The following is an 18,128-nucleotide window of genomic DNA, read 5'->3' as shown; positions in this document are numbered from 1 at the left end:
GACAACACACTTCAAATAATAACCCTGATCCTACAATAGATGCTACCAAAACCATATCACACAACACATAAGAACAAAGCATACTGCACAAAACCCTCAGAGAAGAAAATGTACTTAAATCCGATTTTCTTCCAGAGAATTTACCAATTGTTCTTCCCGAGAAAATGTCAAGAAATTACCGGGAATCCCGGTATTCTGGTTAAAACCAGAAGTGCTATTTAAAAGCACATAAAACCAATGGAAAAATTGGATATGATTATACCACTGTAAATGGAAAAATATACAAATGAATCTAACGGATTCTTGTTATATTCGTTGCAATTTAATCAACTCAAAAGTTCTCTCAAAGTCACCACACTATTTAATTGATGTAGCCCAGTTTTAACAAAGGTCTATGAAGTGTTGCTGGCCGACTGGTAAAATCTAATGAGGTTATTACAGTAGTGAAAATGACATTCGTATTAGCACAGGTGTTGTGCCAATATATCCTCCAAACACCGGCTTTGAGGGCATTATCACTTTAATACAACCTGTTGCCAACATATTCAAAAAATGATTGACATATTTTGATGAATTTATTCAAATTATTTCATCCATCCACAAGATATAGCCCTGACACAAATCTAGCTTTGCTACCCAAGCTGGCTGGTCGCTCGTTCTATTGGTTCAGTTGCTAGAGACGCGACCCAGTCGTTCAGTCTTTTTGTTCTGTATCTATGGACGTGACCCTGTCGTTCAGTCTTTTTGTCCTGTATCTATGGACGTGACCCTGTCGTTCAGTCTTTTTGTTCTGTATCTATGGACGTGACCCAGTCGTTCAGTCTTTTTGTTCTGTATCTATGGACGTGACCCTGTCGTTCGTTTTAAATGTTCCATTGCCATACTGGCTAGCAAGGTTTGTATCGCTTGCTTGATAGCTAGCCAATCACGGCTAATTTACAGTCACGTCAAACAGTGCAGACAGAAACACAACAGCTGTTGATTTGTATTTATTTGGATACATCCAAAACACTGAGCTAATGGTGCGCGATTTCGCCTGGCATATAAAATGTGCTCTCTCGTCAGGACACTGCTGTTCAGAGGAGCTGAACAACAACACAGCTAACACATTTACTTCAAACAAGCTGCAAAGACTGCAAACTAGCTGCACTTTGTTTCCTTTAACCTTTCTTTAAATGTACATGTCTTTGTATATACCCATAAAAATGATTCCGGCTGGTTCATGATTTTGACTGGCTGAGAAACGCTGCCTGCCTGTCTGTCTTGTCCCGACTCCTACACGTTCATTACTATGGGACAGGTGGAGATCAACTTTGAATATTGAAACAATGTGTTACGGTGCGTGAATGAGGACCCAAAAGCGAATTAACGTAAACAGAACTTCTTTAATAACAAAACATAGGTAGGCTCAGATGGACCGGCAGATTCCGACAGGACAGGACAAGGTTGCAGCAAACATGACGATAGTCTGGTTCAGGCATGTAAAACACAAACAAGAATCCGACAAAGACAGGAACAAAAACAGAGAGAGATATAGAGGACTAATCAGAGGGAAAAAGGGAACAGGTGGGAAAAGGGGTGACGAGGTAGTTAGGAGGAGACAAGGAACAGCTGGGGGAAAGAGGGGGAGAAAAGGTAACCTAATAACGACCAGCAGAGGGAGACAGGGTGAAGGGAAAGGACAGAAACAAGACACAACATGACAATACATGACAGTACCCCCCCACTCACCGAGCGCCTCCTGGCGCACTCGAGGAGGAAACCTGGCGGCAACGGAGGAAATCATCGATCAGCGCACGGTCCAGCACGTCCCGAGAGGGAACCCAACTCCTCTCCTCAGGACCGTACCCCTCCCAATCTACTAGGTACTGATGACCACGGCCCCGAGGACGCATGTCCAAAATCCTACGGACCCTGTAGATGGGTGCGCCCTCGACAAGGATGGGGGGGGGGGGGGGGGAGACGAGCGGGGGCGCGAAGAACGGGCTTGACACAGGAGACATGGAAGACCGGGTGGACGCGACGAAGATATCGCGGAAGAAGAAGTCGCACTGCGACAGGATTAATGATCCGAGAAATACGGAACGGACCAATGAACCGCGGGGTCAACTTGCGAGAAGCGGTCTTAAGGGGAAGGTTCTGAGTGGAGAGCCAAACTCTCTGACCGCGACAATATCTAGGACTCTTAGTTCTACGCTTATTAGCAGCTCTCACAGTCTGCGCCCTATAACGGCAAAGTGCAGACCTGACCCTCTTCCAGGTGCGCTCGCAACGTTGGACAAAAGCCTGAGCGGAGGGGACGCTGGACTCGGCGAACTGAGATGAGAACAGCGGAGGCTGGTACCCGAGGCTACTCTGAAAAGGAGATAGCCCGGTCGCAGACGAAGGAAGCGAGTTGTGGGCGTATTCTGCCCAGGGGAGCTGTTCTGACCAAGACGCAGGGTTGCGAAAAGAAAGACTGCGTAAGATGCGACCAATAGTCTGATTGGCCCGTTCTGCTTGACCGTTAGACTGGGGGTGAAAGCCGGAAGAGAGACTGACGGAAGCCCCAATCAAACGGCAAAACTCCCTCCAAAATTGAGACGTGAATTGCGGACCTCTGTCCAAAACGACGTCTGACGGAAGGCCATGAATTCTGAAAACATTCTCGATGATGATTTGTGCCGTCTCTTTAGCAGAAGGAAGCTTAGCAAGGGGAATAAAATGAGCCGCCTTAGAGAACCTGTCGACAACCGTAAGAATAACAGTCTTCCCCGCTGACGAAGGCAGTCCGGTGACAAAATCTAAGGCGATGTGAGACCACGGTCGAGAGGGAATGGGAAGCGGCCTGAGACGGCCGGCAGGAGGGGAGTTACCGGACTTAGTCTGCGCGCAGACCGAACAAGCAGCCACGAAACGACGCGTGTCATGCTCCCGGGTGGGCCACCAAAAACGCTGGCGAATGGAAGCAAGCGTACCCCGAACGCCAGGGTGGCCGGCTAACTTGGCAGAGTGAGCCCACTGAAGAACGGCCAGACGAGTAGGAACGGGAACGAAAAGAAGGTTCCTAGGACAAGCGCGCGGCGACGGAGTGTGAGTGAGTGCTTGCTTTACCTGCCTCTCAATTCCCCAGACAGTCAACCCGACAACACGCCCCTCAGGGAGAATCCCATCGGGGTCAGTGGAGGCTACTGAAGAACTGAAGAGACGAGATAAAGCATCAGGCTTGGTGTTCTTAGAGCCCGGACGATAAGAAATCACAAACTCGAAACGAGCGAAAAACAGCGCCCAACGCGCCTGACGCGCATTAAGTCGTTTGGCAGAACGGATGTACTCAAGGTTCCTATGGTCAGTCCAAACGACAAAAGGAACGGTCGCCCCCTCCAACCACTGTCGCCATTCGCCTAGGGCTAAGCGGATGGCGAGCAGTTCGCGGTTTCCCACATCATAGTTACGTTCCGACGGCGACAGGCGATGAGAAAAATACGCGCATGGGTGGACCTTGTCGTCAGAGAGGGAGCGCTGAGAAAGAATGGCTCCCACGCCCACCTCTGACGCGTCAACCTCGACAACGAACTGTCTAGAGACGTCAGGTGTAACAAGGATAGGAGCGGATGTAAAACGATTCTTGAGGAGATCAAAAGCTCCCTGGGCGGAAACGGACCACTTAAAGCACGTCTTGACAGAAGTAAGGGCTGTGAGAGGAGCTGCCACCTGACCGAAATTACGGATGAAACGACGATAGAAGTTCGCGAAGCCGAGAAAGCGCTGCAGCTCGACGCGTGACTTAGGGACGGGCCAATCAATGACAACTTGGACCTTAGCGGGATCCATCTTAATGCCTTCAGCGGAAATAACAGAACCGAGAAATGTGACGGAGGAGGCATGAAAAGTGCACTTCTCAGCCTTCACAAAAAGACAATTCTCTAAGAGGCGCTGGAGGACACGTCGAACGTGCTGAACATGAATCTGGAGTGACGGTGAAAAAATCAGGATATCGTCAAGGTAAACGAAAACAAAGATGTTCAGCATGTCTCTCAGGACATCATTGACTAATGCCTGAAAGACAGCTGGAGCGTTAGCGAGGCCGAAAGGAAGAAGCCGGTATTCAAAGTGCCCTAACGGAGTGTTAAACGCCGTCTTCCACTCGTCCCCCTCCCTGATGCGCACGAGATGGTAAGCGTTACGAAGGTCCAACTTAGTGAAAAACCTGGCTCCCTGCAGGATCTCGAAGGCTGAAGACATAAGAGGAAGCGGATAACGATTCTTCACTGTTATGTCATTCAGCCCTCGATAATCTATGCAGGGGCGCAGAGACCCGTCCTTCTTCTTGACAAAAAAAACCCCCGCTCCGGCGGGAGAGGAGGAGGGGACTATGGTACCGGCGTCAAGAGCTACAGACAAATAATCTTCGAGAGCCTTACGTTCGGGAGCCGACAGAGAGTATAGTCTACCCCGGGGGGGAGTGGTTCCCGGAAGGAGATCAATACTACAATCATACGACCGGTGTGGAGGAAGAGAGGTGGCCCTGGACCGACTGAACACCGTGCGCAGATCGTGATATTCCTCCGGCACCCCTGTCAAATCACCAGGCTCCTCCTGTGAAGAAGAGACAGAGGAAACAGGAGGGATAGCAGACATTAAACATTTCACATGACAAGAGACGTTCCAGGAGAGGATAGAATTACTAGACCAATTAATAGAAGGATTATGACAAACTAGCCAGGGATGGCCCAAAACAACAGGTGTAAAAGGTGAACGAAAAATTAAAAAAGAAATGGTTTCGCTATGATTACCAGAGACAGTGAGGGTTAAAGGTAGCGTCTCACGCTGAATCCTGGGGAGAGGACTACCATCCAAAGCGAACAAGGCCGTGGGCTCCCTTAACTGTCTGAGAGGAATGTTATGTTCCCGAGCCCAGGTCTCGTCCATAAAACAGCCCTCCGCCCCAGAGTCTATTAAGGCACTGCAGGAAGCTGACGAACCGGTCCAGCGTAGATGGACCGACAAGGTAGTGCAGGATCTTGAAGGAGAGACAGGAGTAGTAGCGCTCACCAGTAGCCCTCCGCTTACTGATGAGCTCTTGGCTTTTACTGGACATGAAGTGACAAAATGACCAGCGGAACCGCAATAGAGACAGAGGCGGTTGGTGATTCTCCGTTCCCTCTCCTTAGTCGAGATGCGGATACCTCCCAGCTGCATAGGCTCAGCACCCGAGCCGGCAGAGGAAGATGGTAGTGATGCGGAGAGGGGGGCAACGGAGAACGTGAGCTCCTTTCCACAAGCTCGGTGACGAAGATCAACCCGTCGCTCTATGCGAATAGCGAGTTCAATCAAGGAATCCACGCTGGAAGGAACCTCCCGGGAGAGAATCTCATCCTTTACCTCCGCGCGGAGACCCTCCAGAAAACGAGCGAGCAAAGCCGGCTCGTTCCAGTCACTGGAGGCAGCAAGAGTGCGAAACTCAATAGAGTAGTCTGTTATGGATCGATTACCTTGACATAGGGAAGACAGGACCCTGGAAGCTTCCTCCCCAAAAACAGAACGATCAAAAACCCGTATCATCTCCTCCTTAAAGTCCTGATACTGGTTAGTACACTCAGCCCTTGCCTCCCAGATTGCCGTGCCCCACTCACGAGCCCGTCCAGTAAGGAGAGATATGACGTAGGCGATACGAGCTGTGCTCCTGGAGTAAGTGTTGGGCTGGAGAGAAAACACAATATCACAATGGGTGAGGAACGAGCGGCATTCAGTGGGTTTCCCAGAGTAACACGGCGGGTTATTGATTCTGGGCTCCGGAGATTCGAAAGCCCTGGAAGTGGCCGGTGGATCGAGGCGGAGATGGTGAACCTGTTCTGTGAGGTTGGAGACTTGGGCGGCCAGGGTCTCAACGGCATGTCGAGCAGCAGACACTTCCTGCTCGTGTCTGCCTAGCATCGCTCCCTGGATCTCGACGGCAGAGTGGAGAGGATCCGAAGTCGCTGGGTCCATTCTTGGTCGGATTCTTCTGTTACGGTGCGTGAATGAGGACCCAAAAGCGAATTAACGTAAACAGAACTTCTTTAATAACAAAACATAGGTAGGCTCAGATGGACCGGCAGATTCCGACAGGACAGGACAAGGTTGCAGCAAACATGACGATAGTCTGGTTCAGGCATGAAAAACACAAACAAGAATCCGACAAAGACAGGAACAAAAACAGAGAGAGATATAGAGGACTAATCAGAGGGAAAAAGGGAACAGGTGGGAAAAGGGGTGACGAGGTAGTTAGGAGGAGACAAGGAACAGCTGGGGGAAAGAGGGGGAGAAAAGGTAACCTAATAACGACCAGCAGAGGGAGACAGGGTGAAGGGAAAGGACAGAAACAAGACACAACATGACAATACATGACACAATGTTGCAAATTTCTGAGAATTATACAAATCTTTGCTTTTGAAAACAAATCCTTAGTCTAAAAGAAATGTGAGATAATGTCTAGATGCTTGTTATAGTGGAGATTAAGTGTATAATTTGCCTGGCTTTGCTGATGAGACAGTGGATTGCACAGTAAGATGGAACAGAGCAAATAGGCATTTAATGTCATAGATTTAGCTGGTGGTCATTTGTGGAATAGGCACTACTGGAATGCGCTTTTAACCAATCAGCACTCAGGATTAGATCCAACCATTTTTTAATTCCCTATAATACATTGTATATCACCACAGTACATTTACATGGCTGCAATTCATTATTATATGTTCTATGTTTGAGCTGCTTAAAATATTATTGGATTTGTTGAATTCGATTTTCATAATAGCTAGGACTGATGGTTTGATTAGCTAAACTAGCAAGTCTGTTTGTTTGGTTACCAAGGAAACTACTGTAACTATCTAGTAAAGTTGCTCGCTACTTCAGTGGATGTATTCTAGTGTATTCTAGTATTCTAGTGTCAAATGAACACATTTCTACTAGCAAATGAACACATTTCTAGTGTCAAATGAACACATTTCTAGTGTCAAATGAACACATTTCTACTAGCAAATGAACACATTTCTAGTGTCAAATGAACACATTTCTACTAGCAAATGAACATATTTCTAGTGTCAAATGAACACATTTCTAGTGTCAAATGAACACATTTCTACTAGCAAATGAACACATTTCTAGTGTCAAATTAACACATTTCTAGTGTCAAATGAACACATTTCTACTAGCAAATGAACACATTTCTAGTGTCAAATGAACACATTTCTACTAGCAAATGAACATATTTCTAGTGTCAAATGAACACATTTCTAGTGTCAAATGAACACATTTCTACTAGCAAATGAACACATTTCTACTAGCAAATGAACACATTTCTACTAGCAAATGAACACATTTCTAGTGTCAAATGAACACATTTCTACTAGCAAATGAACACATTTCTACTAGCAAATGAACACATTTCTAGTGTCAAATGAACACATTTCTACTAGCAAATGAACACATTTCTACTAGCAAATGAACACATTTCTACTAGCAAATGAACAAATTTCTAGTGTCAAATGAACACATTTCTAGTGTCAAATGAACACATTTCTAGTGTCAAATGAACACATTTCTAGTGTCAAATGAACACATTTCTACTAGCAAATGAACACATTTCTAGTGTCAAATGAACACATTTCTACTAGCAAATGAACACATTTCTAGTGTCAAATGAACACATTTCTACTAGCAAATGAACACATTTCTACTAGCAAATGAACACATTTCTAGTGTCAAATGAACACATTTCTAGTGTCAAATGAACACATTTCTACTAGCAAATGAACACATTTCTACTAGCAAATGAACACATTTCTAGTGTCAAATGAACACATTTCTACTAGCAAATGAACACATTTCTAGTGTCAAATGAACACATTTCTACTAGCAAATGAACACATTTCTAGTGTCAAATGAACACATTTCTACTAGCAAATGAACACATTTCTAGTGTCAAATGAACATATTTCTACTAGCAAATGAACACATTTCTAGTGTCAAATGAACATATTTCTACTAGCAAATGAACACATTTCTAGTGTCATATGAACATATTTCTACTAGCAAATGAACACATTTCTACTAGCAAATGAACACATTTCTACTAGCAAATGAACACATTTCTAGTGTCAAATGAACACATTTCTACTAGCAAATGAACACATTTCTAGTGTCAAATGAACATATTTCTACTAGCAAATGAACACATTTCTAGTGTCAAATGAACATATTTCTACTAGCAAATGAACATATTTCTAGTGTCAAATGAACACATTTCTACTAGCAAATGAACACATTTCTACTAGCAAATGAACACATTTCTACTAGCAAATGAACACATTTCTACTAGCAAATGAACACATTTCTACTAGCAAATGAACACATTTCTAGTGTCAAATGAACACATTTCTAGTGTCAAATGAACACATTTCTACTAGCAAATGAACACATTTCTAGTGTCAAATGAACACATTTCTAGTGTCAAATGAACACATTTCTACTAGCAAATGAACACATTTCTTGTCACGTTCTGACCTTTATTTCCTTTGTTTTGTCATTATTTAGTATGGTCAGGGCGTGAGTTGGGGTGGGCAGTCTATGTTTGTTTTTCTATGTTTTGGGTATTTCTATGTTTCGGCCTAGTATGGTTCTCAATCAGAGGCAGGTGTCATTAGTTGTCTCTGATTGAGAATCATACTTAGGTAGCCTGGGTTTCACTGTGTGTTGGTGGGTGATTGTTCCTGTCTCTGTGTTTTGCACCAGATAGGGCTGTTTTTGGTTTTGTAGTGTTCGTGTTTATATTTTTTTATTAAACATGAATCAATATAACCACGCTGCGTTTTGGTCCACCTCTCCTTCACCACAAGAAAACCGTGACATTTCTAGTGTCAAAGGAACACATTTCTAGTGTCAAATGAACACATTTCTAGTGTCAAAGGAACACATTTCTAGTGTCAAAGGAACACATTTCTAGTGTCAAATGAACACATTTCTAGTGTCAAATGAACACATTTCTAGTGTCAAATGAACACATTTCTACTAGCAAATGAACACATTTCTACTAGCAAATGAACACATTTCTACTAGCAAATGAACACATTTCTACTAGCAAATGAACACATTTCTAGTGGCAAATGAACACATTTCTAGTCGAAAATGTGTTAAATTATAGCCATGGAATAAAAAGGATAATCAACTCGGTGCTCTATGCGTTCTCTGGAAAAGAATGCAAAAATGCAAATAATCAACTCTGTGCAACTATGAAGGTCCGCTAGTGTGTCATGGAACACACCTTCCACGTTGTTCATTATTTTCCATAGAACACATAACCCCTTGTTACATAAGCAACTTATTGTGCAGCCAGGGCACCAGTGATACAAGTCAGTATTCAATGTGCATCCATGTCTGAGCACATTGGGAGATTAGTGGAAACCGGCCACTAGGAGCAACAGTGAGCGCTGTTATGTATGTTTCCATTTTTCTAGCGCATTATGGGCGTTGTGGGCATAAGCATCTGCGTTGGTACCAAAGGTTGCACGTACGAATCCTGCAATATAAAGTTGTTTTTGAGATTTTTGCTTTAAGCCTTTCTAGGCCTGTCCACGACGACCCGAGAGTCGTCTGTTGTTTTGATTGGTCAACATTTTGAAATGTGTATTTTTCCATATATAGACACATTCTATGTGTTTTAATCAAATCAACTACATCCCCCGAGATTTTCTGATACTATAAGTGCACTGTTTAATTAAATAGTTAAGACACACAAATGACTAGAGCGAATACGACCACAATTGATTTGATTGTACTCGGACTTGCTGCGCTGTGTTAAAAAACAAATGACAACGAGTGACTGTTTTTTTGTAGTCTTTATTACAGCAAAGACTAAAAACAGTCGCATTCAATCATGAATGCAATTTCCGAAATGGAATTGTTTATGCTAATTATTCAAGAGTCGCTTTATTTATAAAAAAATGTAAAAGCTTGATTGCCTTTCAAATCAACTAATGAATGATTGATTGATACAGTAGCCTATATAAGTATTGAAATACAGACCTAAATTAGTTAGGGATTAAGACTAAACAGGATGTGCTCTTAGGCCTACAGCTCGATGGTGGATATAAAAGGCTGCCATACTAAGCCTACTAATGATAACAACATTACTTATTATATTGATGATCATAATAATAACAGTAATAATAACAATAAGAAGGAGATCATGAGAAAATGAGGGTTATTATTATTATAAATACAATCTCTGACAATTTGGAACAGTGTAAACAATACTACATAAATTATAAATAATACCAGAGGCTGGTCTAACAAAACAAGAGTAAAGTCTTTATTACAGCAGAGCAAAGATTAAAAACAGCAGAATATCTGAAATTGTTTATTCGACATGTTGTGGTTGCCTATGGTTTAATGCTCAGTAGGCTATTTGACACTCAAACAGAAGCAGGTTCAGTCTTATTTCTTTAGATATACACTACCGGTCAAACGTTTTAGAACACCTACTCATTCAAGGCGTTTTCTTTATTTCTACTATTTTTGACATTGTAGAATAATAGTAAAGACATCAAAACTATGAAATAACACATGGAATCTCAAATATATTTTATATTTGAGATTCTTCAAAAAGCCGCCCTTTGCCTTGATGACAGCTTTGCACACTCTTGGAATTCTCTCAACCAGATTCATAATGTATGCATTTCAGTTAACAGGTGTGCCTTCTTAAAATTTAATTTGTGGAATTTCTTTCCTTCTTAATGCGTTTGAGCCAATCAGTTGTGTTTTAACAAGGTTGGGGAAATTACAGAAGATAGCCCTATTTGGTAAAAGACCAAGTCCATATTATGGCAAGAACAGCTCAAATAAGCAAAGAGAAACGACAGTCCATCATTTCTTTAAGACATGAAGGTCAGTCAATACAGAACATTTCAAAACCTCTAAATGTTTCTTCAAGTGCAGTCGCAAAAACCATCAAGCGCTATGATGAAACTGGCTCTCATGAGGAATGGAAGACCCAGAGTTACCTCTGCTGCAGAGGATAAGTTCATTAGAGTTACCAGCCTCGGAAATTGCAGCCGAAATAAATGCTTCACAGAGTTCAAGTAACAGACACATCTCAACATCAACTGTTCAGAGGAGACAGGACTTGCTTCGGCCAAGAAACACGAGCAATGGACATTAGACCGGTGGAAATCTGTCCTTTGGCCTGGAGTCCAAATTGTAGATTTTTGGTTCCAACCGCCGTGTCTTTGTGAGACGCGGTGTGGGTGAACGGATGATCTCCGCATGTGTATTTCCCACCATAAAGCATGGAGGAGGAGGTGTGATTGTGCTTTGCTGATGACACTGTGAAATATGTAGAATTCAAGGCACACTTAAGCATCATGGCTACCACACCGTTCTGCAGCGATATGCCATCCCAACTAGTTTGGGCTTTGTGGGACTATCATTTGTTTTTCAACAGGAAAATGACCCAAGAAGGAGAGTGATGAAGTGATGGAGTGCTACATCAGTTGACTTGGCCTCCACAATCCCCCGACCTCAACCAAAGTGAGATGGTTTGGGATTAGTCGGACCGCAGAATGAAAAGCAGGAGGAAAAGCAGTCAGCAAATGTGGGAACTCCTTCAAGACTGTTGAAAAATCATTCCAGGTGAAGCTGGTTGAGAGAATGCCAAGAGTGTGCAAAGCTGTCATCAAGGCAAAGAAAGAATCTCAAATATAATTTATATTTTGAATTGTTTAACACTTTTTTGGTTACTACATGATACCATATGTGTTATTTCATAGTTTTGATGTCTTCACTATTATTCTACAATGTAGAAAATGGTAAAAATAATGAAAAAACCCTTGAATGAGTAACTTTTGACCAGTAATATATATGGATGATGTAAAAAAAAAAACAGGCACATTTAACAGTTAGGCTATTAATTATAGAACTAATTAAGTTGGCGTTTCCTCTCTCCTCACTTTTCTCAGACAATTAAGGTAAGTGTTGTTTTCTCGTCTCCTAACTCAGCTGCTGCCTCCAGTAAATCGAATGAAAAGGCGCAAATTGAACAGCACACTGATGTTTCAGAACCTTAGACAGCGGCCACTATCCAATGCGGGGGAAACTGCATTTGTTATAAAATAATATTATCAGCACCATTGTTCTTACATAATATAACCATATACAATTTCAGTAGCACGTCTTAGTAATGGACTGAGCCATCCCCACGGCCTCCACAATGGATCAGTCCACTCAGACAGGCGTGAATCAGACAGGTGCCTTGTACACCACTAAATTATTATCATTTTTGGTTGCTTTTTGACTAAAGAAATCTCGGTTGACCAACAGCCTATCAACCGAACAATCGACCAGCCGACTAAATGGAGTCAGCCCTAAGCTTATGTCAAACTTTAACCCTAACCTTAAACATTTGGAGTTAATTTAAACACTTTGGAAGAACACCAAAATGTCATGTTTGATTAACATGGAAACAGTCTACGACTGTGAAAGCATGTGACTTTGTCACCAGGAACATCAGATTCTACGCTAAATAAATAGATAAGCATTGGCAGAGACTCAGCACCGTTGATCAATTGCCCACAAATCTGACCAGTAAGCCCTGCGCTCGCTTTTGTTTGTGTAACATAATGAAACAATGTTGCAAATGTCTTTTCCTCAAGCACGTTTGTGTACACAGTGTATCAGCCATTTTGTGATCAGCAACAGTTTATATTTGAAGCCTCTGCCAGTGCCACGCGTTAGCTTGGAGATTTGAATGTGAGATGGAGATTGTTTACCGTCACTGCTTCGAGAGGTCGTGTTATAGTAAGCAATAACATTTATAGAAGCCATACAAGTAGCCTAAGGGATGTTTTCAATTGGGGGCTTTTTGTTGAGTCAAGATGGTCGGCTGCTAGTGTTGTGGTGACTGGTCTAATTTGGCCTATGAATAAAGCCAGAGTTGATATGTCACATGTGCATATTTTGTTTTTATGCATCTAGGCTGATTTGCTCCTCTCTTTCTCGGCATATACTCTCACCAGTTGTGATATGTTCGTGGGATTCTTGGGGAGGCAGGCTATGGCCATCTTTTTAGCGTTGATTTGATGTAGCCTGTAGGCCTACTTGCTGTTTGCGATGGCATGGTAGGAGAACCCGTTGCATGCAGCACTTTGAATTCATGGCGACTTTGTGTAAAGTCTAAATTCGGTATGGTGCTACAGCACACACACACACACACCTGAGTATTGATGATTGATCATGGAGATAGCAGAGGAGAGGGCAGTAGATAAGTCATATTTAGACATTGCATATCATTTAATTTAATAGTTATATTTCACGTCACGCATTTCATATAAATAACTTATTATAATTGACTGGTTTCTCGCCATTCGTTAGCTCAGGAAAGAGAATGGGTTTGGGGAGGATATCCCGGTAAATCTCAGTGACGGTTCCTGCTGTTAAACCCTAGACAGGAATTAGCCTGTCTTAACAGTGATCTTAATGTGTAAAGGGGATAATGTTCTGTGTCTTTTGTATGTAGGCTACCCGATGGCCACACGTGTTATAACTGGCTTATATTCTTACCATGTTCACCCCAACCCACTACCAAGGAGAGCTATCGCTGGGGTTACACAGACTCCACACACACCCATTCACACTCATACACACCCATACACACCCATACACACCCATACACACGCATACACATGCATACACACCCATACACACCCATACACACGCATACACACCCATACACACACATCAGTGTATTAAGATTCCATACTATTGCCCAGCAGCATGGAATTCATACAACAAGTCTTATGTCTTAGGATTTGACATACTGAGTACAAACTACTTTACAGAACAGCATAGTACAGTACAGGTCTGGGCACGTGAGAGGATTTTGGCATGAGCTGGATTTGAGAAACCCATAAACATAAATTCTATAACACATTGGTTTCACAACAGGAGGATTGGGTCAAGCCTGATCTCACAATCTGAAATGTACCTGGAATTGACTTAGAACTTGGCATATCGTGTGATTACTTGTTTTGTTTGGGATTCATTGAAATAAGTACCATTTTCTCAACAGGTACCATTTTGCATCAGGTAAGTAGGATTATGTTGAGTTCCATTGTACCCATGGTAAAATGTCAATGTAGCCATAGTTGTAAATATCATATTTTTACCAGCTGAAATAGGACAGTAAGATAATGTGTTACAGACTCAAGATAATTAGACACACCTATGAATGTGCACTCCATTTGTCTGTCTGAGTGTGTCTAATTTCTGTCTATTTATCTTATGCATGGATATATCCACACCGCTCTACACACAGAAGACTCTAGTCTAACTATCTAGTCAGCATCAGTATCAATAACCAGAAAGGCAACATTTAGAGAGCAGCACTCTGACTTACATCAACGAGATTAAGATCAAATCAACTCAAATGTCTGGCGCAGGGTTCAACCACAGCTGCATAAACACACACTCACTTCTACAACCTCTGATATATGGGTCTACCAACTGCAGCTGTGTGTGTGTGTGTGTGTGTGTGACTACAATACATCACTGATTAGGTTGCATTCCTCCCAGATCCACTCCGTATAGCTGTGTCGGTAGTCAGGTGGAAAATATGCAGCACAAGCACAGTCAGGTTGGCGCCGGAGGAGATGGCCGCCGTTTTACGGTCTCCTAACCAATTGTGCTATTATGTGGGTTTTTTCGCGATATTTGTCAATTATTTTGTACATAATGTTTCTGCAACCGTATCTTACGGCAGAAAAGAGCTTCTAGATATCAGGACAGCGATCACTCACCTCGGATTAGATGAAGATTTTTTCAACAACATGAACATGAACAACAAGCAGGACTCACATGATATTCTCCAAACACCCCACAGGGCAGACATCACAATTATTTGCAAAAGGAAGCGACGCAGAGGAAGAAGAGCCGGATGCCTCGTCTGGATCCGCAGACGGCAACAAGGAAAGCTGCCGTTACCTTCAATATTGCTCAATATTGCAATCATTGGACAATAAACTAGACAAGGTACGATCATAAATATCCTACCAACGGGACATCAAAAACTAGTATTGTATGTTTCACGGAATCGTAGCTGAATGACGACATAGATATTCAGCTAGCGGGATACACGTTGCACCGGCAGTATAGAACAGCACAGTAAGACGAGGGGGGGGCGATCTGTGAATATTTGTAAACAACAGCTGGTGCACGAAATCTAAGGAAGTCTCTAGATTTTTCTCGCCTGAAGTAGAGTATATTGTGATAAATTGCAGGCCACACTACTTGCATAGAGAGTTCTCAGCTATACTTTTCGTGGCTGTTTATTTACCACCACAGACTGATGCTGGCACTAAGACCACACTCAGTCAGCTGTATAAGGAAATGAGCAAACAGGAAACCACTCACCCTAGTGGCCGGAGACTTTAATGCAGGGAAACTTAAATCAGTTCTACCAAATCTCTATCAACATGTTCATAGTGCAACCAGAGGGAAAAAAATTCCACACACTCCACACACAGAGAAGCGAACAAAGCTCTCCCTCGCCCTCCATTTGGTAAATCCGACCACAACTCTATCCTCCTGATTCCTGCTTACAAGCAAACATTAACATTAGCACCAGTGACTCAGTCTATAAAAAAGTGGTCAGATGAAGCAGATGCTAAACTACAGGACTGTTTTGCTATCACAGAATGGAACATGTTCCGCAATTCTTCCGATGACATTGAGGAATACACCACATCAGTCACTGGCTTTATCAATAAGTGCATTGAGGACGTCGTCCCCACAGTGACTGTACGTACATACCCCAACCAGAAGCCATGGATTACGGGCAACATTCGCACAGAGATAAAGGGTAGAGCTGCCGCTTTCAAGGTGCGGGACTCTAACCCGGAAGCTTACAAGAAATCCCGCTATGCCCTGCGACGAACCATCAAACAGGCAAAGCGTCAATACAGGGCTAAGATTGAATCATACTACACCGGCTCCGATGCTCGCCGGTTGTGGCAGGGCTTGCAAACTATTACAGACCACAAAGGGAAGCACAGCCGAGAGCTGCCCAGTGACACGAGTCTACCAGACGAGCTAAATCACTTCTATGCTCGCTTCGAGGCAAGCAACACTGAGGCATGCATGAGAGCATCAGCTGTTCTGGACGACTGTGTGATCACGTTCTCCGTAGCCGACGTGAGTAAGACATTTAAACAGGTCAACATTCACAAGGCTGCGGGGCCAGATGGATTACCAGGACGTGTGCTCCGGGCATGTGCTGACCAACTGTCAGGTGTCTTCACTGACATTTTCAACATGTCCCTGATTGAGTCTGTATTACCGACATGCTTCAAGCAGACCGCCATAGTCCCTGTGCCCAAGAACACAAAGACAACCTGCCTAAATGACTACAGACCCGTAGCACTCACGTCCGTAGCCATGAAGTGCTTTGAAAGGCTGGTCATGGCTCACATCAACACCATTATCCCAGAAACCCTAGACCCACTCCAATTTGCATACCGCCCAAACAGATCCACAGACGATGCTATCTCTATTGCACTCCACACTACCCTTTCCCACCTGGACAAAAGGAACACCTATGTGAGAAAGCTATTCATTGACTACAGCCCAGCGTTCAACACCATAGTACCCTCAAAGCTCATCACTAAGCTAACGAACCTGGGACTAAACACCTCCCTCTGCAACTGGATCCTGGACTTCCTGACAGGCAGCCCCCAGGTGGTGAGGGTAGGTAGCAACACATCTGTCACGCTTATCCTCAACACTGGAGCTCCCCAGGGGTGCGTGCTCAGTTCCCTCCTGTACTCCCTGATCACCCACGACTGCATGGCCAAGCACGACTCCAACACCATCATTAAGTTTGCTGACGACACAACAGTGGTAGGCCTGATCACTGACAACGACGAGACAGCCTATAGGGAGGAGGTCAGAGACCTGGCCGGGTGGTGCCAGAATAACAACCTATCCCTCAACGTAACCAAGACTAAGGAGATGATTGTGGACTACAGGAAAAGGAGCACCGTGCACGTCAACATTCTCATCGACGGGGCTGTAGTGGAGCAGGTTGAGAGCTTCAAATGCCAAGTCTAGGACAAAAAGGCTTCTCAACAGTTTTTCCCCCAAGCCATAAGACTCCTGAACAGGTAACCAAATGGCTAATCGGGCAATCTGCATTGTGTCCCGCCCACCACCCGCCAACCCCTCTTTTATGCTACTGCTACTCTCTGTTCATCATATATGCATAGTCACTTTAACCACATCTACATGTACATACTACCTCAATCAGCCTGACTAACCGGTGTCTAACAGATATATAGCCTTGCTACTGTTATTTTCAAATGTCTTTTTACTCTTGTTTTATTTCTTTACTTACCTACACACACACACACACACACACGCACACACACACACATATTTTTCTTTCGCACTATTGGTTAGAGCCTGTAAGTAAGCATTTCACTGTAAGGTCTACCTGTTGTATTCGGCGCACGTGACAAATAAACTTTGATTTGATAGTTGTTTAAATGACTGTTTAAATGAGAGATATAATGATGGGAAACTAAATCTAGTATCTAGTAATGATTCCATGGAACATTTGGATGTGAGCTTATCGGAAAGTGGGTAATTGTTGGGTAATTCCATGAGTGTCTGAGGTGTGGCAGGTCTGAGATGTGGCAGTTTGTGTCTGCAGGAGGTAATAGCTAGTCAGCTGTTAACACTTGAGTTCTGCCCAGGGCTTTTCTGCTGGGGAGAGATTCTAAGGCTGTTTCCTATATGTGCAGCTCATACCTTTTTCACATTACCGTGGTGATCCAAATTGTACTGTGCTGGCTTAGATATGTTCTTTTCATGTTGCGAGAGCTTGGGACTATACATTTCTATCTGAATTTTTGTCAATATTGAGTTATTGACACAGCCCTGTTCTGTTTATTGTTCTCTACCTATATAGTACTAGGAATACCCAAACTCAATGTTGTTAAGTTCAAAAGAATGCAAGATAAAAATAGCTGACACGATTCAAACTAACGAGGGTTTGGAACTTTAAAGCCAATTTTCTCAGAATCATCTTTTTTCACATAGAACCTTATATTCCCAAGCTCTCG

At 43.3% G+C, this 18,128-nt stretch overlaps 1 protein-coding gene across 2 annotated transcripts in view; it reads right to left on the bottom strand.

The window, feature by feature from the left end:
• Positions 1 to 18,128, bottom strand: part of LOC110496107 (semaphorin-3D) — a 72,324-nt gene that overhangs the window by 30,362 nt on the left and 23,834 nt on the right. The gene's annotated exons all lie outside the window — the stretch shown is intronic.

This window comes from Oncorhynchus mykiss, chromosome 2 (genome assembly GCF_013265735.2).
Source record: "Oncorhynchus mykiss isolate Arlee chromosome 2, USDA_OmykA_1.1, whole genome shotgun sequence".
In the NCBI taxonomy this organism is placed as follows: domain Eukaryota; kingdom Metazoa; phylum Chordata; class Actinopteri; order Salmoniformes; family Salmonidae; genus Oncorhynchus; species Oncorhynchus mykiss.
The sequence above is the reverse complement of the archived record's forward strand: the minus strand, read 5'-3'. Positions and strand labels throughout refer to the sequence as shown.